Source organism: Lepisma saccharinum, chromosome 9 (assembly GCF_977018435.1).
Source record: "Lepisma saccharinum chromosome 9, izLepSacc3.1, whole genome shotgun sequence".
NCBI lineage: Eukaryota > Metazoa > Arthropoda > Insecta > Zygentoma > Lepismatidae > Lepisma > Lepisma saccharinum.
The window spans coordinates 84,905,870-84,932,155 of NC_139237.1; the positions used below are offsets into that span (position 1 = coordinate 84,905,870).

The 26,286-nt window shown below is 38.5% G+C and overlaps 1 pseudogene across 1 annotated transcript in view; it reads left to right on the forward strand.

Moving 5' to 3' along the window:
• The window catches only part of LOC145992213 (glucose dehydrogenase [FAD, quinone] pseudogene), a 58,048-nt pseudogene extending 43,444 nt beyond the window's left edge, over nt 1-14,604 (forward strand). The window contains exons 3-4 of the transcript XR_014442151.1: nt 6,327-6,396; nt 9,644-14,604. The product of XR_014442151.1 is annotated as a glucose dehydrogenase [FAD, quinone] pseudogene (transcript). The remainder of the gene's footprint in view (nt 1-6,326; nt 6,397-9,643) is intronic.
• The last annotated feature ends 11,682 nt before the right edge of the window (nt 14,605-26,286 follow it).

Here is a 26,286-nt window from a genome sequence, read left to right on the forward strand (position 1 = left end):
CACCATGCAAAACCACCGCCAGGGCTGAAGAAACCGACGATGAGGGGAAGGGGGAGGCTTATTGTTTCACCCACTGGCGGCAATGAAAGCTTTGTTGAAGGCGCATATTTACTGTTCCGCGCAAAGAAAGGGAAGGGTGATTATCAGCAAGAAATGGACAGACCAAGATTTGAATCCTGGTTTAGTGAAGTGATTCATAAATTGAAACCAGAGTAATAGCGACAGACAATGCACCTGATTGTATATATCACCAATAACAAATCATGCTTTTTTGGTGGTACAACTTGAAGTGCGTGTGTCTTACAGTAACGGATGTATTGCGAACGAAGCAACCAAGTTTTTCATAAATGTATTTCTTTCTAAACCAAAAACAATAATTTGTCATTAAATTCAAGAGGAGCCTATCGTTGTTTACTTTTATCTTTGTTTATTTTTATTTTTGCGTGCTCGAAATATACACACATGCTCTCATGTTTAGAAGTTGTTTCGCTCTTATATTAATGACACATTTATTAAATAATATATGCGCAGAAAGTACTTTTAAAATGTTATGTTTCAGGAGACAAAGAGAAGCAAAAATACAATCCACTTGACATGCATGCGGGTTTTGATGTGTTGTGCGGTTGGCAATACTGTAGATTTTCTCAGTGTCTCCGATGTAAGCAGCTCGGCGGTTGAGGAAAGACTGGCACGGAAGATTCTGAGCTCAGTTCTCGCGCGGATTGATACATAAAACCTGCTGCAAGGTTAACCTGACGCTTGGCTTACGCGTTTCCCGTTCGGTCTGCAATGCATTGGAATAATCAAGATGCCTGTCAGGCAGGCGAAGTACTGCGCACGATCTTTGGGATTTACAGCACAATGAGAAGATAGCGCTAAGTTCTTTCACACCAGTCGACAACTTTTTATGTGCTTGAGGCATTCATTCGATATTGCACTTGAGTTACACGTGGTACAGGATCCGTTTGACCCTATTTTCCATTCGCAATTACACGCTCAATTAACTACAGGCACTTGATAATAAGTTCCTTACAGGCTCCACCCAGAAATAAAATCAAACGTCAATACTACAGCGAGAATCACACCCACTGAGAGATAAAGCAAGAGAGATACTGACACGAAGAAATATAGAGACAGAACTACAAAGAATGAAACCGAATAGAGAAAGCAATGGATACAAGAGAGAGAAGCACAAGAAGAAACCAAGACAAATATAAGAGACATGGTGGAACAAAGAAAGACAGAGAAGGGGAAATAAAGATAGAACGAAAGAAGGAAAAAGAGAAACAATAGAAAATTACGGTTAAGAGATAGAGAAACAGAGGAAGAAATAGGAAAAGACAGAGGGACAAAGAATGAAAAAAATAGACGCAGTAGGAAAGAACGAAGGGAACTAGCAAAGAAACTAAGGAAAAACTGGAAAGAAAGAAGGTAAGCGATAGAGAAACAGTAGGAAAGAAAATTAAAAGAAGGAAATATATAGAGAAAAGAGAAGGCAAGAAGGAAGGAGAGAAAAGACAAGGAAAGAAATAGAGAAACGTTTGGGCAAAGGAAGAACGAAAGTAGAAAAACATTTGAGGGAAAGGAAGAAAAGAAAATAGAAAGAAAGGAGGTAGAGAAAAAATTGGGGGACAGAAAGAAGGAAAGAGATAAACACTGAGGGAAAGGAAAATCAGTGAAACATTGAGGGAAAGGAAGTAAGAAAGAGATAGACACATTGAGGGAAAGGAAAAAGGAAAGAGAAATAAGAAAAGGAAGAAGGAAAGATATAGAGAAAAGAGGCAAGAGAGACAGACAGAGAGAGAGAGAGAGAGAGAGAGAGAAATATTGAGGGAAAAGAAGAAGGAAAGAGATAGAGAAGCATTGAGGGAAAGGAAGAAGGAAAGAAAAAGTGAAATATGAGGGGAAGAAAGAAGAGAGACATAGAAAATAAAAAAGAAGGAAAGAAATAGAGAAACATTCATGAAAAGAAATAAGGAAAGAGATGGAAAAAAGAGACGGAAAGAAAGAGAAGGTAAGATAAAGCGTAACTACACGGAAGAAAATAGAAAGAAGGAAAAAGAGAAACAATAGAAAAGATAATAGAAAGATGGAAAGAGATAGAGAAACACAGACGGAAAAGGATAGAACGGACAGATATAGAAGGAGATGAAGAACGAAAGAAGCATAGAGCTAGAGAGGAAAACGAGCAAAGAAAGTAATTAAAGAAGAAAAGAAATGAGGAAACAAGGTAGAGAAGAATAAAAGATTGAATGAAATCAGGAAAGAGAGATCAACAACAGGAAAGAAAATAGATAAGGGGCACTTGTGGGCAATCCTTGGAGAAGTGGCCGAAGCGTGATGCAGATCACTTCACATTTACAATGTCCTTTATGCCTTCAATGCACACTGCACTGTACGATCTGGGCAAATCTTGTACCCGCTGTGCTGCAACACTGAGCATTCAAATTCAAGTCCTGGTACGAATATTTTGCCCGCAGTAAAGACTGCCATTCACTTCTCATAAACAAAACAAAGTCACTTCCTGTATTCGTCACTAATGAATAGGTCCAAGGCGCTTGGAGGAGCTGCTAGAGACATTCGTCACCGAATCTCTGAACAAAGGAGGCGGTGAAAGAAAGAGGCGAAACCAGACACCGCCTGCTCAAGGTCTTCAGCACTTTTACTCTTGCTGGCACAACAAAGGGACTTTCTCCAGTCCTATGCCATTGTTATGCAAAGCGATCAAGAGAAAAGAGCATTCCTGTACGACAGTGCAACGTGAACTGGCAGATTTAGGCGATACTGTATACAGGGTGTTGGAAAAAGTCACGTTCCATAGAGAAATTGCATGATGTGCTCAATGTCACACACAGGGGCGCCGACTTGTCAAAATTATTGGGGGGGGCTCTGATCACTGAAATAAATTAATAAATGACTCACTCTCTCCCTTTTTTAAGTTTTGGCCTCAGTGTTCGGAATCTCATAAACGCCAAGGGTGTGCGGGCTCCCGAAAAGTCGGGACCGGGATCGGGAAAAAAAATCCGTCCCGATTTGGACTTCGGGAAATGATTTCCCAACTTTTCGGGATCCCGAGCAGTCTGGAAATACTGAATTCTCATTTTAAAATGTCGTTATTTCTCGACGTTTTCTGCATTGTCAATTTCTGGAACTTATCGTAAATTGTTAGTTTTTAATCCAGAAATCACTTAAAGTGAAAATGACGTGTCGAAGTAGAGATTTTCAGAGGTTCGGGAAATTTCGAACATTTCCCATCCCGAAAATTTCCCGGCTTAGTCGGGAAATTGAAAATTTTTCCCGTCCCGCACACTCCTAATAAAAGCCCATGAATTCCTCAAAACTATCAAATTTTATATTCACAGTTCGAATGCAGAATATTAATTGTTCACGGATGGATATGTCACAAGTTTCGTCAACCATAATAGCAAAATATTCCCGACTTTCGATATCTGCTACCACGGAGCGCAAAACATCTCCCTAATATATCAATGATCTCGTTCTGAATGTCATGTGAGAGCAATTTGTAGCCCGAATGTCCCATCCACTACCCTAGTTCATGCACATAGTCTTCTGAAACTTTTCTTAGTAAACATTTTAACAATACTCATAATTACATACTCAGTATATAGTAATAAGTCATGTGTTTTGCTGTATCTGGTTATAGCCTCCCCAAAGTTGATGGTTTATCGGTCTCAGCCCCCCCCCCCCCCAGTTGATGGTCTAGAAAATTGTAAATGTGTACTTAAAGTTAATTTCATGTGGCACAATTCAGAGTAAACTTTACAAGAGAAGCAAAATAATACATCAGATCCTCTTAAGCAAAATTATTTGGGGGGCTCTGCCTTACATCATTAATATTGGGGGGGGGGCTCGAGCCCCCCCACCAAGCCCATGGAGTCGGCGCCTATGGTCACAGATGTCTGCATTTAAACACAGAGATGATCTTCAATGCATTATACTACTGCATGTGTGATTTCCATGTCAATATTACCCTTTATTGTTAGTTTATTTACGCATAATATTCATTTATGTTGACTGGGTTGGAATCCCGACCTACAGCGCAGAAGAAATAGCTTGGCAGTGACGTCATCTCCCACCTTCACCTCTCCTTCCAGAAGCGAAGGCTCATTCGCTAGAGCGGACGACAAGGTGGCGTGCAAACCAATCGAAATCATTCCGAGAGGGGTGATGCAGGCGTGCAAACCCCCACACTGCTAATTAGTCTAACAAACCGCAGCTACGAGCGAGGGATTGCAGGCTATTTTGTTTCTTTGTTAGGGAGGGTTTTTTGGTTGGTTTTGTCATTGTTGTAGAATGAGCAGTGGAGTAAAAAAAGGTAAGCCCTTGCACAGCGATACAAGAGAAATAGTTTTCAATGTGTATAAGTACTTTGATTGCGATGAAAACAAAACCACAGCTGTTCACAGAACGCCCGTGGCGACAGGTGTCAGTGAAAGATCTGTGTGGAGAATTTTGAAGAAGAAACGCAAAAGTGTTGCGATTGCGAGCGGGAAATCTTTTTCAACGGCGGGCAAAAACCGACCGAACGCCCAGCAACGTGTCACAAATCTGGATTATTTTGATGAAGCAGTCGTGCGCCAAACAATCCATTGTTTAATACACGAAAGGCATTGTTGTCACCATACATAAACTGATGAAGGAACTGCAAGAAAATGTTAATTTTAAGGTTTCGCGTTGGTCGTTGCGTATGATCATAAGAAAATTAGGATTCAGATTTAAAAAAGCACAGCGTAAACAGCAGGAAGCTACTCCTTGAACGAAACAGCATCGTTGCGTTGCGTGAAGTTAAAGAACTGCGCACAGAGCAAACCGCCGGTCTTTCATTTATATGGATGAAAGTTTCGTGAACACACACCACACTGTCCCCAAAGTTTGGCTGGATTCCAAAGATTCGGGGGGGGGGGGGTTAAAAGTGCCAACAGGAAAGGGTCCCAGGTTTATTATTGTGCATGCCGGTGGTGAAAGTGGATTTGTGGAGGGGCGAAGTTAGTGTTCCTTTCAAAAACAACTTCTGGTGACTATCATGGGGAGATGAACGCTAACCATTTTATGTTGTGGTTCGAAGAACAGCTTCTTTCCAATCTGCCCCCAAACTTGTTATTGTGTGTGACAATCCTCCATACCACAACAAGTTACTGAAAAAAATCCCAACATCAAACAGCAGAAGGATGAAATAAAGTCGTGGCTGTCATCTCACAATATTCCGCATGCAGAAGGTTTGCTGAAAGCCGAATTATATGAAATAATTAAAATAAACAAACATAAAATAAACATCTAGCAGTGCTAACATTAAATTGAAGATTGGTAGTTTGCACCGCGATCCTTGCTGCTCGTACTCTTACTCCTGCTATGGTTCCTTTCATAGTAGTTGGCAACGCTGACTTAGCAGGGAGTGACGTTACTGCCAGGTTATTTCTTCCCGGCTGTAGCCACGAGTCTTCTTTGTGACAAAGAAGTCCCTTCATCAATTTCATCATATTATCATTCATCCTCATTCAAATCATTTACTTGACATGTGTATTTTTGTGTTTTCTTTTATTTCAATATGAACTTTCATTTTAAACGTAGGCATTGCAAGTAAAAGTGAGATTAATAATTTCTAAATATTTCCACTGTAATGCTTTCTTAACATAATATTTTAATGTTATGTTACCACCAACCTTATAGAGAGAAACACAGAAATTACATTTTAAGATAATATACCCTAAAGGGGCTCCTGGAGGTCACAAGAGAAACACGTTTTTTTCGTCTTTATTTAAATAACCTATCAAAATATAATATGCGTTGTTTCACAATTATTTAAGTAGTCTATCAGATGTTCATGTAATATATGTGTTGTTTCATTCCCCAACTTGTGTCAATAATTTATCAAATGTTCACATAAAATATGTGTTAAAATTTATCACATTCAGGAAATTTGTTGTTTCAAAACTTTTTATAATAATCTGTCAAATGTTCATTTAAAATTTGTTTAAATAAACTATCAAATGTTCATAAGAACATGTTTGTTTGAAAATTGATTATAACATTTATAATGTTCACATAAAATATGTGTAGTTTCTTCAATTTGTTTGAATATATCAAATGCTCACAGAAAATATGTATTGTTCAAACTTTTAAAAAAGAAATTTGTTAAATGCTCATTAAAAATTTGTGTGGTTTCAAACTTGCTTTAAAATGAACGTCTGATAGTATTTAATAATCAATGAATTGTTAATTGTATTATTTTAGTTTCTTTAAAAAATAATATTCTTATTGGGTTCATTATTACTACATTACACTGATAATTATTTTATGTCTTACAGAATCAAGTCGACAAGTTAACAGAATGCCAGGATATGAAGACAGAGGACTCAGGAAAAACTCATTCCAAAGGTAATCAAGATTTTATTGGATTTCATAAGTAAATGTCACCGAACCTTTAATAGTGATTACCATAACGTTCTGCAAATGCAGGTCATGGGTTCGAATCATGGGGGTAAAGATTTAATAGTACCGGCTGTCCCAGAAGTCTTTCCCTGATTACAAACTTTATTCATATCCGCTATATGCAATGTAGAGATGTGAAAGTGGTACCAAAATGTTGGAAAACTAACCAAGTTCTTTTTGTTCCATCTCTACCTTACATATAGCGGATATGAATAAAGTTTGTAATCAGGGAAAGACTTCTGGGACACCCGGTATTTTGTTGCATAGCACTTCCCCTAGTTAGTCGTACCAAGTTGAAAGTAAGGTGCAAACTAAGCTTTCGTGTACGTTATACTGTATGATGCCTTAGAAAGATCGTTTCGCGGGCTTACAGCAGACGACAATATGGGGGGGGGGGTGTCCGAGAACCAATCAGGTCCGCGAATGAGCGAGCCCGGTTGCCACAGCTAGTTCGCTGCACCCTTCTGGAAGGGTGAATGACCTCTGCCTCTTGCTACCTCGGCCTGTTTGTTCGGCTGAGGAGCAGACGACACGAGAGTATCGGCAACAGTGTGCGAGCGACGTCTGCTGTCAGCCCGCGAAACGCTCTTTCTAAGGCCTTCTGCACTATAATTCTAAGAGTGTTAAGTGTAATTTATTCGCACGTCAGAAAGAAATAACAAGAAAAATTTCAAACGTAACTAAAAGTGCTTCTAAGGGAAATGTCCCACATTTCAATGTCACACTTATGTTATTAGTGCAATGAGGTTGAAAAGCTAATAATAGGATGTTATTAATTTCTCTCATGTTCTAACGAAAGCAGAACATAATATGTATCATAAATTTGAAACGTAATCGCCTTCGTCTTCTTCTATTGCGAACTCAAGGATAAAAAAAGAACATGCAATTAGATTGCAAATGGCAGAACCATCATTGCATGCAATCTTCAGGCAAGTTAACCTTCCAATCATAGACTGGTTCAATGTCATGCGAACCAGTCCTTTTTTTTTTCATTTTTTCAGGGCTCTCATCAGATGAGCTACAAAAAGGATGAAGGGTTAGCTGGAAGAATGGCGTGCTTCAATAAAATAGTTTCGACAATCAACGAAAACTATTTGCACCCTGCATCTCTTGCTACAACATGACAATATTCATGAATGTTGTCCTATCGTCAAATAAATAGAGAAGTATTAAATTGTGTGGATGAAATGCTGATAAAGTAATTCCGAAAATTACTAGAAATAGGACTATTTTTTTTCTCACAATGAAATTCAAATGCGAAACTATTACGATATGTTACTCCCTGTTATCAAAATTAGTTGCTATGTTTGACATATTATGTTTATAAATTGATTTTAAGTTGATTAAATCCTTAAATAACCCTTGTTTGATAGTAGTAAAAATATAGTAGGTTCACAAGTTGTCAAAAAAATGCTAATCATTAACCTGATGAAGATGGTTAACTGATAAATCAGCTTCGTAGGAATGGCACAGCTAGTTCTCTTCTGTTTAGGAATTTTCGTGTGCCCTCACAAGTTTTGAACCAAATGACTTCTGGCTTAGTAACACAGCCATCAATGTTGGCATAATAAAGATATCAATTCTATGGATGTACGATAGGAACAACTAACGATTTCATTCACGACTCCGCAGAGGTTAATTCGTTGAGATTCTATATTTATTATATTTATTATTATTTATTTATTAATGCTACATTGATTTGTACACACCAACCACCCCTGACTCAGTGGATATTTTCTGCAGTTCTGTTTTCCCAACAAAAGGAATGATTGATTGATTTTGATTAGGTAGCATGTAGCACTATGCCATGAAGGCACATGTGGATAATATGCGGCTACTGTCCATACATTGTTACGTTCACAGCAGTTCTTACTTTCTCTACTCCTGTAGTCAGGAGTAGACTGACCAACACTGAAACTTATCTTCAGGGTAGGTGCTCAAGAAAAATCTAACCACTGAATAAATTTTACTGTAACATTTATTCTTTCCAAAGGGTTAAGTACATCGAGAGGACAGGATCACGAGAACTAGAGCTTGGGTATTTTAAAGTGGTTTAAAGTAATTAAATTTGGATGTAAATTAATACTTTGAAGTTAAATAATATCTGGATGTAGAACAATACTTTAAAGTTGGATGTAGAACCATTCTTCAAGGTCTAAAGTTAGGACTTCACAATAGTGTCGAGCACACCAACACCTCTGTCTACAATCCACACAGTGAGCTTTTCAGGGAGGGAGTCCTGATCCCGACTTGCCTAGAATCCAGGCAATGAGAATAAAATTAAGACTCAAAACCCCCTCAATTTACTGGGGAATTTATACTCATGCTCTCAACCTCGAGCCACTGTCTTTTAGTAATTTTTATGGCATAATATTCTGTTATTACATGTAAATTATCTGAATATATATAATTAAGTTTTGTGAAGTATACAAAGTGAATTGACATATTCTCTTAGGTTAACAAATCATTCCACCCTGAGAAATTACAATTTTAAATACGAACATAGCCATTAGCTCATCACCTAAAGGTTAGTACATTAACACCAATAATTTTATGATTGGCGAATCCAAGTTTACGTCATTAAGTTATGTATATCTGACAAATGAGTTTATAAACAAGCGTCATGATATCTCCCCAATATTAACCCTTTTAAACTTGTACATTTTTAACATATTTGAATTTTATGAAAATGTGCAAGTGCGTAAGAACATTCTCGATCTCAGAATTTTGGAGGTGACATGATCAGCACCACGCTCCGGCCGTCTTTACGTCCCACGGTTGGCCAAGGTACTAAGTTAGATTTATTTTTATTGATTTGGTTTATTATACTTCGTTTTTCTGCTTTTGGCTAATTGCGAAGATGAGAATGAGTGATATTATGATGAAATTAAAGAGTGAATACTTACAAAGAACATCCATTCCAAGACTAGGATTCGAAACCTGGTTCCCTGGCGTCGTATGCGCTGTGCTAAGCACTCCGCTATAGAGGTCAGTAGAGGAATGATACGGTGATGGAGAAATAGTACCAGCAAAAACATCCATATCTATGTGGCTAATTGTACAGTTGAACTAGTTCATTGGCATTGTTGGAATGCTATATTATACATATTCCTGGAGATACGTTGATATATATCAGCGAATGTTTAAAATGTATTTGTCGATATGCTATTAAAATTATTGTTTCTATTTGCAGGTTGAAGCACCGATTCACCTTCATCAACCTCTGAAAAGAGACGAAAGAGGCAGTACAATGCTGGAAATCCTTCAACTGTCGAAGAAGATATCACGTCTCCACACTTCGCTAAGGACATCAATAAGATAGAAGAGGCAAGGAACATGGTGTGCACATGCGTCCATGCATACAGTGTAGTTAGTGTACGACGATTCGATGCGCCATCATGCTGCTAACAACGCTCGCTCTTACGGCTGCCATCGGAACGGGGATATGGGTGCTGCCTCTGCTCATGACTGGCATCGCCTACTTCAGGTACGACTCGGTGGATCCCGAGAGCAGGCCCATCAACCAGGATGAACTCTTCAGGGAGTACGACTTCATCGTCGTGGGTGGAGGGTCAGCTGGTTCCGTGGTCGCCAACAGGCTCTCGGAGATTCCGTTTTGGAAGGTGCTGCTCCTGGAGGCCGGGGGCGACGAGAACGAGATCAGCGACATACCCAGTCTGGCGGCATACCTGCAGCTGACGAGGATGGACTGGCAGTACAAGACCGAACCTACCGGGAGGGCATGTCTAGCCATGAAGGGAGGGCGCTGCAACTGGCCGCGCGGGAAGGTCCTCGGAGGCTCTAGTGTGCTCAACTACATGCTGTACGTGCGCGGAAACAGGTTCGACTACGACAGCTGGGAGTCGTTCGGTAATTCTGGTTGGGGGTACGAGGACGTGCTGCACTACTTTCTCAAGTCTGAGGACAATAGGAACCCTTACCTTGCCAGGACTGATTACCACAGGCCGGGAGGGTACCTATCCGTGCAAGAGGCCCCGTGGAGATCGCCTCTGTCGTTGGCGTTCATAGCAGCGGGGAGGGAGTTGGGGTACGAGAACAGGGATATCAATGGGGCTAAGCAGACGGGGTTCATGATAGCTCAGGGTACCATAAGACGTGGATCCCGCTGCAGTACCTCCAAGGCTTTTCTCAGACCGGTGCGTCTACGGCGCAATCTCCACATCGCCATGTACTCCCACGTCACCAAGATCCTCATCAACCCCAAGACGAAGCGCGCCTACGGGGTGGAGTTCATGCGCGGCGCCAGGCGCCAGATCGTCCGCGCCAGGAAGGAGGTGGTGATGTCAGCAGGGTCGATCAACACCCCTCAGCTACTCATGCTGTCCGGGGTTGGACCGGAGGAGCACCTGACGAAGCTGGGCATCCCGGTCATCCAGGACCTCAAGGTGGGGAACAACCTGCAGGATCACGTCGGGATGGGCGGGCTCACGTTCCTCATCAGCAAGCCGTTCTCCATAGTGCAGAAGAGATTCGAGACCATCCCCATCGCGATGGAGTACATAGTGAACGAGCGAGGACCCATGAGCGTGCTAGGCGGAGTGGAAGGGCTGGCCTTCGTGAACACCAGGTACGCTAACGAGTCCGGACTTTACCCGGACGTCCAGTTTCACTTCGCGCCGGCGTCGGTGAACTCGGACGGCGGGGCGAGGGTGAGGAAAGTCCTGGGGATCACGGATAGGGTGTTCAACTCGGTGTACAGACCCATACTCAACAGGGACGCCTGGACCATACTGCCCCTCCTGCTGCGACCTCGAAGCAGAGGGCTCATACGACTACGAAGCAGGAACCCTTTCCACTACCCTTACATACACCCCAACTACTTCGAGGATCCAAACGACATTGCCACTCTAGTAGAAGGTGTCAAGATAGCCGTGAGGACGGGCGAAACCCGAGCCTTTAAGCGGTACGGCACGAGACTTCACACCATTCCCATGCCCGGTTGCCGTCAATTTAAGTTCAGGTCCGACGAATACTGGGAATGCTGCATCAGACACTTCTCCATGACCATCTACCATCCGGTGGGAACGTGCAAAATGGGTCCTCCTTCTGATCCTGACGCGGTTGTCGATCCCGCTCTGCACGTGTACGGAATCAAGGGTCTACGCGTGGTGGACGCTTCTATCATGCCAACCATTGTCAGCGGGAACACAAACGCCCCGGTCATCATGATAGGAGAAAAGGGAGCAGATTTAATAAAAGAAGACTGGATACATTAGTGCTCCAGTGCATGTTTTAATGCACCGATGTTCCAAATTCAACTTCCTTCGCTTGAAACAAATCTGGAGTTGAGCCTTGGATTTAAACTGTGCAGAAATACCGAATACAGTGAAAGGAAACTGCGAAACAGCAAGGTTCCGAGTATTGCGTGTATACACTCCAGGATCATTGCAGTTAAGGGGTATCTGTACATTTGCAGTCTGGGATGCTGCATCATCGAGCGTTCATCACTTCTCTTGGAAGAAACGTATCTGTCAGGCAGAATCTTGTGTTAATTATCCAAGAACGTCTACATAAATAACTGATGTGCTACCTACGCTGATGATACATTCAAAATTCATTCCGAGAGGACAAGCACAGCAGCGCACAGCCTTGATGTTAATCTACAAGATGCGAGTTTCACAGAAACATTTCCAAATCCACTCGCAGTAAGTATGTATTTTTTACATTTCAAAAGTGTAAACCTGTCAGTTACAGGACACCACCCACAGAGATATTTCACAACAATATGGCGTTTCTGTACCAATACTAATATTGGTGACTTTGTAGAACAAAGAGTAAGATAACGAAATATGTGTCCTAGTGTAGCTAAGGAGTGATAATAGTGCAAGAAAGTGCCTCCTTGTCATTCTGAAAACTAAAATTTTATGTGCTACTTCCAACTGGGTGACAGCCGATTTAAGCACTTACTACAAGCGTTTACCTCGAGCGCTTGCGTCACCCAATAAACTTCGTATACACTATACTTTGTTCCTTGGCAGTCGACATAAACGACTCGGAAGAGTCAAACCTAGTATACAATCGATCAGTACACACAGTACATGAGCATTTTTATTGACAAAATAGTGTAAATAGTATCATATTTATTTTGCGTCGGTTACCGGCGTGTTACACTGAGCTGCGATAGCCACGTGTTACCACAGGTGGTGGGTACACAGGGTAACTTTTGGTGAAAGGGCCATTTACTAAAGTAGAGCCTGATTCATTGAGAGGTAAAGGTAGTTCTCTAACACGCTGATACTGGGGTATACATGCTTGAAAGTGGAAAAGTTCAGAAGAATCAGCAGCAAGAATCTGTGATCGCTTACCAAAGCAGTGTGTATGGCGCGTGTGTTTTAGAGTAGATACGAGATACCTGACAATGGATCTATTCACCAAACATGTGGTTGTAAGTTAACTACGTATTAGTGTTGCAGGTAAAACACAGCTGCTTATACAAAATCGCGAAATGAATAGGTCAGAAGTATATATAAACAGGTGTGAACGTGAACTGTACTTAAGTATGAGCTCACAGCGCGCTATAAACAGGACCATCCTTACTTATAAATATGAATCGGGTTCTTCGATATTATATGATGTGTGTCCATTACTGTAGAAGTAGGAAAATAGATATAACTTCCGATATGACTGCATTTCTTGACTGACAACAAGACAATATTCTCTTTCTAATCTTAGGAGCATAGAAGTAAGCTACAGTATAGCTTCTTGTTATTCGCCGACATTCCCTAAAGTCATCATTAGGAACACGGAGTTTCCTCGCCCACTTGAATCACTTAGTACTCCGCCAGTGTACTTCTTTATACAGCGTATTTGCAAAACATACAATTCAACGTATGTGATTGGATTGTGATGAAGCCATACTTTCAATCTTATTCATGAAGATACCGAAACACCGTGTGCACAAAGGGTGAAAAATAAATGTATAAATTATCAATATACACTGTGTAAAACACACGGTATTATTAAATTCATTGACCCTGTACATTAGGACACTGCATGGAACCCCTTTCGCTCGCTCGCACTTGTTCCAGTCTCCCACGCTCCATCGTTTACAATAGAATATAATTTTAATGTGACAATAGACACATATATGTAAAATATCCGCCCTGTGGCAGTTTCAGCCCACAATCATCTGTTTCATTTTCACATGTCACTGTGTATTGGTAAGATAGACTACACTTCACTTTAACATGCAGATAATAACAGCGTTAACTTCAAATTTCAATTTTACTGCGTCTTTCACCTCACGATCAAAATTACGGTTGTACGTGTGCGCTGGGCTTCGAGCGTATGTCGCTTGTTTTGAGTTATTCGCTCGAGAGAAGCAGCTCTGGATTCCGTACGCTATCTAGCGGCGTACGTGCGAACTATTTGGCGCTCGAGCGGAATGCTCTCTCTACAGCACTCTACCGCACATAGAAGGTCAGACACAGCAAGCTCTACAATGATACGCTTTATGTAACGAGCACATGACCTTAATTAATTTTTTGTCCGCTAGTGACTACAAGCTTATTCTGCGAAAGGTGTACATTACCTCTATACCTAAATCGCAATTTATCGATCATGCATAGTGTAACGTCGGTAACGTTTCCAGTAAACGTAGCCCTTGTCTCAGCCTCATGAGCATCCCGCGTGTGTGTTCAAACGCTCCAATTATACTTCCTGAATACAAAATGATTCACCAAAGCGGTGGAGTTTCTCATACCATCTCTGAAAGTGCATAACTAAATGACACTTCCGACTTGTTCGTCTTTAGTTAGATTAATTCTCCTGCTTGTTTCCGACGGTGAGGAACATTTTCTCTTCGGCTCACGTCATCCGAAGTGAAACTTCCAAGCGCTCCTTTTGCTCTAATCGACTGATTTCGTGGAAATTGATAAGAACTTTCCACAGAACGTACTTTCACGTAAGCAAATGGGCTAATTGACCTTAAAAAACGTTGGGTCAAATTCTCTGAACGCCGATCCGGCACATGCGTCAACTCGTGGAATTCTTTCTGTGTCAGGAATAATTACGGATACCGGTCTTTCAAGTTTACACAAAAGATAGTGTCGCATCTACCGCTCTGTCCCTGTACAGTCAACGGCAAAGATGCTATTAGGCAAATTGTCCATCGCTATTTTCATTCTATTTTTATATTCTTTGTGGCTTTAAAGAATGGAGATGCGAGGCAGTTGTTACCCTCTGCTTTTTGTTGTTCATATTTCAATTAATGATATTCAGTGAACAACGTCCCCCACAATTCATTGCACCATAGTTCGGGCAAACAGATCAGATCCTGCGTTGAAAACATGCCGAGTAAGCATTGTGCGTATGGTCTCTGCCGAAGTGAATCAAGGTATGATTATCGTCATCATACGAGGAATGTGTACTTTTTATCTTATCTGGAGCTCTACAGAAACCGTGAAAAGTGTGTAAAGTGGAGAAATGCAGATTTCCTCGGATTTATCCCCACAGTACACTGCGTGATGACGTCAATTTCAATATCATCCATTATTGATCAGCACACGGTGGAAAACAAAATGGTGACGGATAATTCGCCTCGTATTACTTTTGCCGTTGGGTGTACAAGCAAACATCATCATTTCTTGTGTACGCCATAAACGAGGTCATTTCTTGATCAAGTGGTTACATGCATTTCGTTGAAACAAAAGCCTGACTTGACAAAATAATACGGGGTTACGACGTCATCCACGAAAGTAGAATTACTTTCTCAGCACTCTACCACCTGAAGATGAATAATAATAGATATTTCGTTACACCCTCTTTATCACGTCACTCTTTGCCACGCTCCCCTTCCAAGCAAACAAGATATTTTACTGAAAAATCTGCTTTAAAGCACCTATTTTCAACATCTTTCATATGTTGTCATCCGCATCAAGATCATCAAAGAAAATTCATGAACGGTTTTGTCAACAAACATTATCACACACCTCATTATGTCATTAACAAGGGTGTGAGCCATATACCTTTATTTGTACGAGAAACAAATTAGAGATCATATGTCGAACCCTTACTAAAGCTTCATTCATTTCTTCGTAGTAGAAATAGAAAGGTGGACTAGGTGAACGGGATCTCTAAAGTAGTTGCAGGAGATTTTGTTATTAGTCTCTGTGGAAATGTACTGCGACCTTACAAACTAGTAGCATCATCTAGATTTTTCCATAATACGTCTACGACCTTACTCGCCGGAGCTTCAAGGAACGTGCACGTGCCAATGACAGTTAGAGGTTGTAGCAGTTTTTATACGAGTCTATCATTCTTGGCTGCAAATTCTGGAGGCTTGACAAAAATATTCTAAGCTACAAATTCCTAATAGCTATGGCTACAATACGTTACCAAGTATTTTGCTGGAATTGTAAAAGCGATATGTCTAACTTGAAGCCATATCTGGTCCATACAGATCCTGATTTTGTTGGTTGGAAAGTTATTCCTTTATCATAATTGCTCAGGGTGGCCACTCCAGGACCTTTATACAATTCAAGTAGGCTATAATTCCCGATTTTCAAGGCGAACATTCCAAAAATTCAAAGCTACAAGAAGATGTCTTCTCTGTTTCTACCTTGCGCATTACCGCCTCTCACCACCCCCTGCTCTCAATACACAAATACAGTATATTAACAATATAAAGAGTGTGATTCCAATGTATCCAAAAATTCTGATTCAATTCCATTAAACGATATATATATAAAGTATTTAATTTAAGGTAGGGGAGACCGGGGTAATTAGAACATGGGGTTATTGGAACATGTTTATGTAGAATAATTTAAAACGAAAAGACTGGTGTAATAACATTTCATACCTATGTACCTACACTAAACCTACATGCAGAAAATTTGTTATTGGAATAACTACACAAAAGTAAGTTTTATTTGACTTTTATTATACACCTGCAAAAAATGATGTGACGCATGCTTGGTGTTTCTCTGCTTCTGCATATACTGGATGTGAATGAAAGAACCGTTGCAAAATTTTCTTCACCCCTATAATAAAACATAAGGGCACACATCTTTTCATGTGAGTTTGGTTGTGTATGGGCAATTTGCCTGGTTTTTATAAGCGAAGTTCTTATTACCCCAAAAATTTCTGCAAAGGGGTTATTAGAACATTGCGTAATTTGCTTGATTTTGCTTGGGGTAATTAGAACAGTCATGGGGTAATAAGAACATCATCTTGAAATACCATGAATATGACAATAAAAATAATACATTGTCATAACAACATTTGAAAATGGTTAGGCTAAGTTCAAAGTTCCACATTTGTGCAATATTTATAATAATTTAGTCATAACAGTTATTTTTGACTGGCAATATGAAAAACAAATATCTTCAATCATATGTGTTCTTTCAGACAAGAAAGATATGACACATTCAAATTTATATTTAAATTTATTGAAATTGTGTACATTTGCATTGGCATCAAAGTTTATATACAAAGGTCAACTCTTTAAAATTGTTCAATGTATAATATGATGTCATACTTGGTATTTTGTATCAACATTCAAAAAATTGTAATTGTAATCATTAGATAAGTATATTGTGATATACATAGTAAAATAGAATCAGAGGATGACGATGTAGGCCTATTCAAACTGGAAAAGTACTACGCTGTATATTACGAACGAAAGTGGTATGTTGGTAGAATTATTAAAATCTCTAATGGCCAGTCTAAAGCAACAATCAAGTTTCTGGAGGAAAAAGAAACTGGCAAGTTCGATTGGCCACGAAGACCTGATGTTGAGGAAATTGATAGGAAGTTTATATTTTACGGACCTTTGTAGTTAAATGGAATCGGTCCATTTACCCTTCCATTGTATGACATCATTAAGAGCAAGTATGAAGCTTTCAAAAAAGAAATCAAACATTCAAATCAGTAGATCTACTGGTGCCAAACCGACAAATGTTAATATGGGTCAAGTGTTCTTTGGTGTAGCTTTAGTCATGTAGCCTATATTTTATGGTTTCATATATAATTGATTTTTGAGACTGATAAGCTTAATTTCTGGATATATTAGTTTTTCACGACAGTTAAACCTGTTAATATAAGTTATCTTAAGTGTTTTCATAAGTATTAGCACTACTTGTTACAAATTGGAGTAAGTTTTTCTCCAAAAAAGATGCTTTTTTGTACTTTTTCTAATTGATATACTAGATTGTACATGTAACTATTAGAAGTTTTTTCTTTACTACATTGTAGAATGGCCTATAACCTTTCAAATAAATCATAGAACACTGATTTTCATTCACACATGTTTGCTTCACAGCTGGGAAATTGAACTTTATGAAAAAAGATGTTAACTTGGGATTTTATTTAAACAAGCATTGATAACTCCAGAAGAAGTAGAGCTATTGTGTTCAAATTTGCAGGATAAATGAGACATTTATATATGATGTTCTTATTACCCCAACAGCAATCTAAAGCTATTCAGTTGAAATTTCTAACTTATGTTCCATTAACCCCAAATGGGGTAATTGGAACAATTTTATGGTGTCATAACAATTTTTTTTTTTGGATGAGAATTTGCAATGCAGATATGGTCATTATTTTTTTCAAAAATATACAAAAGATGTCCTTTTAAATGGTAGAAATTTTTAAAAAATCCATCAGTAACTTTCTGAGTAATGTACAGTGGAACTTCTACAGGCTGTTTCCTGTTCTAATTACCCCGGTCTCCCCTATCGAGTTTACATTTGCCATTTCACATACTCAGACTCGCAAAATACATTTACAAAAAGTCACAAATGCTACGGGATATACTAACTTACGAAAAAGTGTTTGTTATACAAGAATTTCACACTCAAATTTACCTAATTAAAATTCAAGATATTTCAATAAATTTCCGTCTCTCAGATAGATTGTTTTGCAAAGGACACTAACAAAGTAAACAGATTGAGAGAATTCTGATTCATTTTCCACGCAGCTTTCTTTTCCTTCCTTGATAAAAATACAAGCTAAACTGTGAAATACTTGGCTCAGGGCATTTGTAAATATGTATAAACTCAATTGGATTTGTATTAAAATAAAAGTTGCATTTTTTCACGTCTGGGGATAAAAATGCACGCAGAATTCCCGAAGCCAAAAATTTACGTATAATTCCCGGAATTTCCGGTGAGTAACCACCCTGTTGCTTAACAATGGCTTCAATGTTCCTTATGTCTTGTAATTAGCGTCACTTAAATTACTAAAGGGATAATTATGTCATTAAGATATTACTATAATGCAATACATGTCCCTGATCACGTCGACATGATAGTCTGTCTGCACGCAGTCGTGCCTTGTCGAACGTTAAGATACCATTGTATCTGTTCCTTTAATGGTTTGAGTCGAGAAATCTCACACTTCCATTACAATTTCTTCAACAAAACTACTTATATCATTAAAAGCCAATCAAATTTAGTGGTATTCAACCAAAGACACGTCACACGTGTAAGTGGATGGAAAGAGTTAACGAAAGCAAACACAAGCTCCATTCAATGTACGGATGAAAGCAAACAAAGCAAGTGTTCGTAATGGGTCGTTTAGGCGGTGAAAGTGGCTACACACTGCTTGACCTTGCTACCCACAGTCGTAAAGAAATTTAAGGTCGAATAATGAATGCAAATGCCAAGCAAATACGTTTTTTTTTCTAACAAGATATATGCTCACCAGAGCTGCATTTAATCCTCCCGCCCATATCTAAACAACGAGTAACATGTATGTTGTTAGCCTACTGGCATACATGTAAGTGTAACGTCACTAGTTAGAATAAAATGAATTCATGAATTCCAACAGCACGCATCCCTTGAGCTTTTCAAGCAAGATGTCCATGTGCGCATTTCACATGCAGCAGCATGGAACTAATGCTGCATTATGTCGTCAAACTGATAAACTAAACAACATCGGGTTAGAAAATGCTCAAAAATAACAAGTGAATTTTCACAGTTTCCTCAACAATGTCTGATTCACTTTGGTCGTTTTGGTATCTATACCTGAATCACTTTAATCATTTCTGAAACTAAGCTAGGTTTATTTATTTTGCCTAATCTGCAACTAAGTTTGATTCACGCTCTATCCGTTTCTGCACATATGCTTAGTTCACCTTACCTGCTTCTCCAATAGCTCTAGCAATTTCTTTAGCCATTTCTATGACTATGCGTGGTTCACCTTAACCATACTTGATGTTTAATATTTGCCTTGATATTTGTGACAATTTTCACCTAAAGACGGAAAAAACAATTGGGGCTCGGGGGTAAAACATGTTAAGTAACATCTTGGTCATTATTGAGTTTATTAAGCAGAAAGGTTATTAGAAGCTATACTGTAGATAAATTATTTTCGTGTTGTGTTTGCCAATTTCAGAAGCGCTCATTGAGTGCAATGCAAATTGCATGACATGGAAATTAAATACTTTGTAACTCAATAATGACTAAAAATGTCACTTACTATGTTTTACCCCCGAGACCTTCAAATAAGAATGCGTGCCAATTTTACTTGGTTTACTATATATATATATATGTCTGCAACTTTGTACAGTGGGATCCATAATTATTGCTCAGCAAATTGTCCATGGCTATTTTCGTTGTTTTTTATCTCCATCCTACGTTATTTAAGGACTGAATTTTTACGTACACTCGTTCAGAGGTTGTAAGCAGATTGTTTGGTGTTTTGTGTCAGTTCTCATTGCATAAAACAAAGGGAGTAAACGTAGTGATGGACAATTAGCTTGGTAATACTTATGGATCCCACTGTACGTATGTGTCACTGTGAGCTTCAGAAAAAAATAGAATTAGCAGCGCCCTGGAAATTAGCTCGATTAATTACAATGAGAAATGCGTCGATAGGTTGAATACCGCTGCTCTAACTTATACCACAGCTGCTGACAAACTTCATTACAGAATGACTGAATAACTGTTGTACTATACTATACTTCACATAAGTAAAAAAAAAAGCAAGAGGTGTTGTAGTACAATATTGCATACTATAAATGTAACTATGCTATTAGTGGTTCCATATTCAGTTAAATCTCAATTCTAACCATTACAACTAAAGAGGACCAGAGAAGATTTTATGATAAGAGGACTTCATTTCTTGTCTTCTGTCGCTGCCAAAGCTCATGTATGTAGATACTAATAACATGCTCAATAATGTGTACTATTTTGTGTAACTAAGATAATGTAATTGTAAAAATATATGCTGGATTGCTGAAAGCAAGAAAAACTACCCCAGCATTGTTCACTAGTCATGTAATTATTGTAAATACAAAACAGTGATAAATTTAGAACGTGATAGACTAAATCTAAACGAATTTCAAGGCAGGTAAAAATCGAGGTCTTACACACAAAATGTAACAAAACATTATGAAACGAATGTTCTTTTATCACAAAACAAAAATTGATCATGTAAAAGTTACATCGATGTTGAATGCGAGTTTTAAAAGTATACCAGTTTTCATTTTTCATGTAAAAAAGATACACTCGTTATATGATTCAAGTGTGTCATAATTTGTCTCATGACAATGATGTAATGTCTTTGTAATTATGCAATAAATATATTTTTCAATGCAGCCAAGTATGTGTGTGATTTTGATTACCACAATTATTTCAATTTGTATGACGTAATCTTAAAAAAAATCTAGCGAGAATATTTTTATAAATCAATAATGAAAACTTTTAAAATAATGTTCTTTGAAGGAAAAATTTGACTCCATATCGTATTTACTCTCAATTCAAGCGTATGCAATTTTTAACTGTTGGTAGTTAAATTATGATATATATTTTTTTTTGGAAGATTTCATAACACACAAAGTCACACATGCCGCTCGACATAACGTGGCTTTCAAATCGTTAATATACCAAAAACAATTAAAATAAATTACTATCTAATGTTCAACAACAGCATACCCATCTTGCTTTAGTATGGTACCAAATTTTTAATAGAGTTAAACAAGTCAACAAATTACATTTCTTGATGGAAATTCCTCCGCATCTATTGTCAAATTCGCTTACATTCAAATACAAGCTCTTCACAATAATTCTGTTGCTTTGTGCCTAAATGCTACCTTGCCTGGTGTGTTTCAGCAGATGGAATGTGTATATGTGTGTAAATGATAAGAAGACTGTTTGTAATGTGCACCTCTTAGTATAAGAAAAACGTACAAGGGCAAAAAATATACTTTATCCTAAAAGACCAATTAGATATTTAACCGGAATATATTGAGAAAGTGTACCAAATGTGTGTCCCATTTTGTTTTTGGCGCATATCAAGGAAACCATCAAGCCAAAATAAACGGTACTAAAGCCTGAAATAGTACGCTACGTAGTTATTTAGTATGTCTCCTCCGATAGCGAGAAAAAAATGGCTTCATTGTGAAAATACTATTGGAAAAAAAATCCTAAAGTGGGCCCCCTTATATTTAGTACAATTGAAAGCAGCAACAGCATAAATTATAGTGATATAAGCTTAAATACGATACATGAAAGGCTGTGGAGTTAATAAAACTTTTTCTGAAATGTTAAACAGACAGTATTACAAGCTTTCTTCAAGATCATCGTTCCCTTTCGCATAGAATCTACATGGCCATCTTATCTTGATTCCAAGTTCTTAGTTTCTCCCCTATTTCTCATCATATATATTCTCTTGGAACCTATACCAGAATTCCATGATTACAATGTAAACGCATTCTGTGCTTGTTGCACAACAACACAAGGGGTCCACTTTACGACCACTAGGGGTTATAATTTCATGATTATTTCTCACGTATTCCCATCCATTATTTCCCAATTGCATACAAAGAGTTGACGCATTTGCCTCTGAAATGACCGAAGTACGGCAATTGAATGTGGGAGTAATAAAACTTTCGACTTGTACAAAAGCACTCAGGAGCTGATTGGAGAACAATAGACGTAGTAATCAACATGGGAGCAAGCACTGCATGCGACAATAATGTAAACCACCAGCTCCATGTATTTCCGCCAGGCTACAGCACCATCCAGAGCAGAAATGCAGGGGGACCGATTAAAGGACGGGCCCGCATTTGGTACACTTCCTCTACTAAACCAGATGCATGAAGATTGCAACATCTCCTTAACGTTCAGGAGCAGAAGACAGAGGAGAAGGCATACTTCTTTGCCATTTCAATCCTCTAACTCCATGGAGGTACACGACATCTACTAATTCGGTGAAGCGCTAACACGGAATTTTTCTTATATTACAACTTACTTTCAAATAAATTGTCTTCCACGATTCCAACACATCAAACATCAATCTGAAGAGGATAATGCATTACCTGCAAAAAAAAAACAAAAAAACAAATTGAAATGAAATCAATGACTGGCTTGAATCTTAGTATTCGAAACTAACTCTAAATACAAGAAAAATAAATACTAATTCATAAATACAAGTGTTCTCGGGTTATCAGCCACGTTAGCCACGTTAAGTCGATGTTAGCGTCGAACGGTAACTGATAAGCCGAGAAGACTTGTTCGAATCACGTCGCTAGGAAACCTACAATTCCAATTTTTAGTTCATAATACTTCGGTTATTTTTCGTACATGCTTCATCCATCGGAGTAAAAACTTCGACGATGAAACGGGTAAAAAAAAAGAAAGACGACTATCAATGCCTTACGTGGGATTCAAACCCAAAATTCTTCGCATAGCAACATCAGTTTAGTATTAAGTCACATCGCAGGTCTCCAATAGTAAAACCACCGTAGAAAACCCATCAAGATAACTGATAATGCTTTACATGACATCGATTTGAATGTAAGATGACTTATTAGCTGCAGTTTTCAAATTTTCCACTTTTATATAACTGTAAAATTATAAGTTCTCTCAAGCAGGCTTGGAATCTTTCAAGTTCCATCTAAGCAATAGGCAACAATATTTTTTTCTAATGTACCTACACAATTCACACAATGACACTCTAGGAAACGGGAATTTTTTAGAAAACAGTTTTGCAATATTCATCCATATAATACATAGATGACTCACAAGATTATTAGAACCATGGAGGGTGAATAAATTAGGTGTTATGTTGACGTAATTGTGTTATAAAGTATGGCAATGTTACACTGTGCAGATATCAAAAATGTAAGTCAACCAAAAAAATAAAGTTGATCACAAAAGTGAACATTTCCTGATGTTAGTATTTTGTTCCTCCCGAGTAATAAATAATAATTTCGCCTGGGGAGGGGGGGATTATTTAATGGTGAAGGCACAGATTGTTCTTACAGGACACAATTTTGTTCTCAGGATATCCCCAACAATCATCTGCACGTGCACAATAATATCCACACCTATGTCCATTGCTCTCTATTCCAAGAACAAAACTTTTATTCTCTGGATTTTCTAAACCACCCTGGGTCAGTGCACACCCTAGATTGCAAGTTAATATAAGTCGTCGTGTAAACAATGATTGTTTGGTTGAATTAGGATATTTTATGTTTATGTTTATTGCTTTTGGCCAATATCGATGATGAGAGTGAGTGATGATATGATGAAATTGATGCAAGGACACTGACAAGGAACACCTATGCCCAGACTGGGACTCCTGGCGTCCTAGCGCGCTGCGCTAAACACTCCAGCTACGGAAGCCGGCTCATGTAATGAATGGTCGCATTGACCATATTTTCGAATAATGGCGAACTTGCTAAAAATACTGTCAGGACATTTAAATATGTAAGTTATGCCAGCATATGCATTTAAACGGCGGGAAAGAAAAATAAGTCTCAAAAGTTTAAAAAATACTGAAAAATGACCAAGAAATACAAAAACATGCAAAATGAAAACAATGTTTTCTTCTTCTAACTGAAGGGAAACAGACTGACATCAGGTTTAGCATTGTTTTAAAGCTTCAGAAAAAAAATGATTCGTCATCAACTTCCTAACCTAACCTTAGTCATAACGAACACAGAGGCTTACTACAGGGTCACTGTTACTTACCCAAAAGGCAAATTACTTTCTATTACCTTCAACACCAATTTCTCCACGCTAGTCGTTACAATGATAAACTGATTTAATGAACACGATTATTACATGAAAGGAGAAAGCTGAACAAGATTTCTGATTAACAACAATTCGATTCAACCAACAAAAACATCGTGGTCGCTGAGGAAATACACTGTTAGTAAAAATAATACAATTTCAAGATTATTTTCACCCGAATTATGATTACGTCAGCAATCAACTGGTTATGGAGAAAGTTTAATACCAATATTCTGCGATTTATCTTCTACATTTCTCTGCAATACAAAGAATGTTTATGGGAAAGATATGAACGTTGAATAACAACGAATCAGAGGGGAAATTACACTTTTCAATGGTATAGAAAAAAAATAAGGTATGCTTAAGGGATATGATTGGTACGTGATTATAATTACAGTTAAAATTATTGATTAGGAATACAGCGCTAATGTAATGCGCAGTTACAGGACAGGTTGTAACAAATTGTACCAAGACAATATAATATACAATGAATAAAACTAGGTACATGATACATTTTGTATTAAAAGATATAATTACATTGTGTAAGTCATTAAATAACACGAATTTTATTCTGAACTTCATGGAGATTTTGTACAACGGAAACTTGTATTTCAGGACTCAAAATGGTTCCTTAGGAACAGACCATAAAGGTGTCGTCACTATCGAGCTGTATGCGCCTGTGCAGTAGCTCGTACAACATAGCCGCTCCACTGTTGACTTGCACCGTAGAAGAGCAACGAAGTGTTATTCGCCTTTTGTGGTTAGAGGGAGTGAAACCTTCTGAAATCTACAGCAGAATGAAGGTTCAGTACGGAGACAAGTCAGGGGATAGCGTACTCATGGTGACCACTCTAGGACCTTGATAAAATTCACGTACTGTATAATTCCCGGTTTTCAAGGTGAACTTTCCAAAATTTCAAGGGAACAAGCAAATGTTTTCCTAATTCGGCCTTATGTATTACCCCCCTCTTATCAGCCACTCACCAATGCTTCTCGTTTATACCACATGTTAGTTTCATACTTCAGCTGCCTCCCAGTAAATGGATTCTTTCCTTGAACACAAGGCGCATGCGCAGTGATGAGAGGAATAGAGTATCGTTAGAGTTAGCGGTCTAAAGTTGTGTAGTCAGAACCGTGAAAGTTCTGGTGATTCTCGCCGTACCTCCAGGACACACCGTCACTGTTCATTTTTGGAACATAACCTGCGTTCTGCGTTGCGTAAGGAGATGGGACACTTTCTGTTGAATCCTCCAATAATTTTGCAGGACAATGCTCGGGCGCATAGCGCAACCTGTGGCTGATTTGTTAGCTCGAAAGGGCTGGCAGATGCTCTACCAGCCCCTGTGACTTCGATTTGATCCCTAAGATGAAACTTCTTAACTATTTCAGAGATTCTTCAGGCAATAGACCGCTCCATTGAAACCATCAACAGAACAGGCACTGCTACAGCAATACTACGACTTCCACATCGCTATCAACGGGTTGTACATAATGCTGTTGGCTACATCGAAGGGCTGTAAAAGTTTCACAGAACAGAGGTATCGTATCCTTTGTAAATTAATAGTTGCCACTATTAAATTTCCAATCCACGTATAATGTGTGTTTGTGTAATTTAATATATAATTTAAGGTGCGCAGTTGTTTGCATTTGCCATTTCACACACTCAGCCTAGAAATACATCTACAAACACAAGTCACAAACCTTACACGATATATATCCTAAGAAAAATTGTAAATTGTACAAGAATTTCAAACTCAAATTTCCATAATCATCTTCAAGATCTCTTATCTTGCAATAATTTTCCGTCTGTCAGATAGATTGTTCTGCAAAAGACACTAACAAAATAAACGGATTC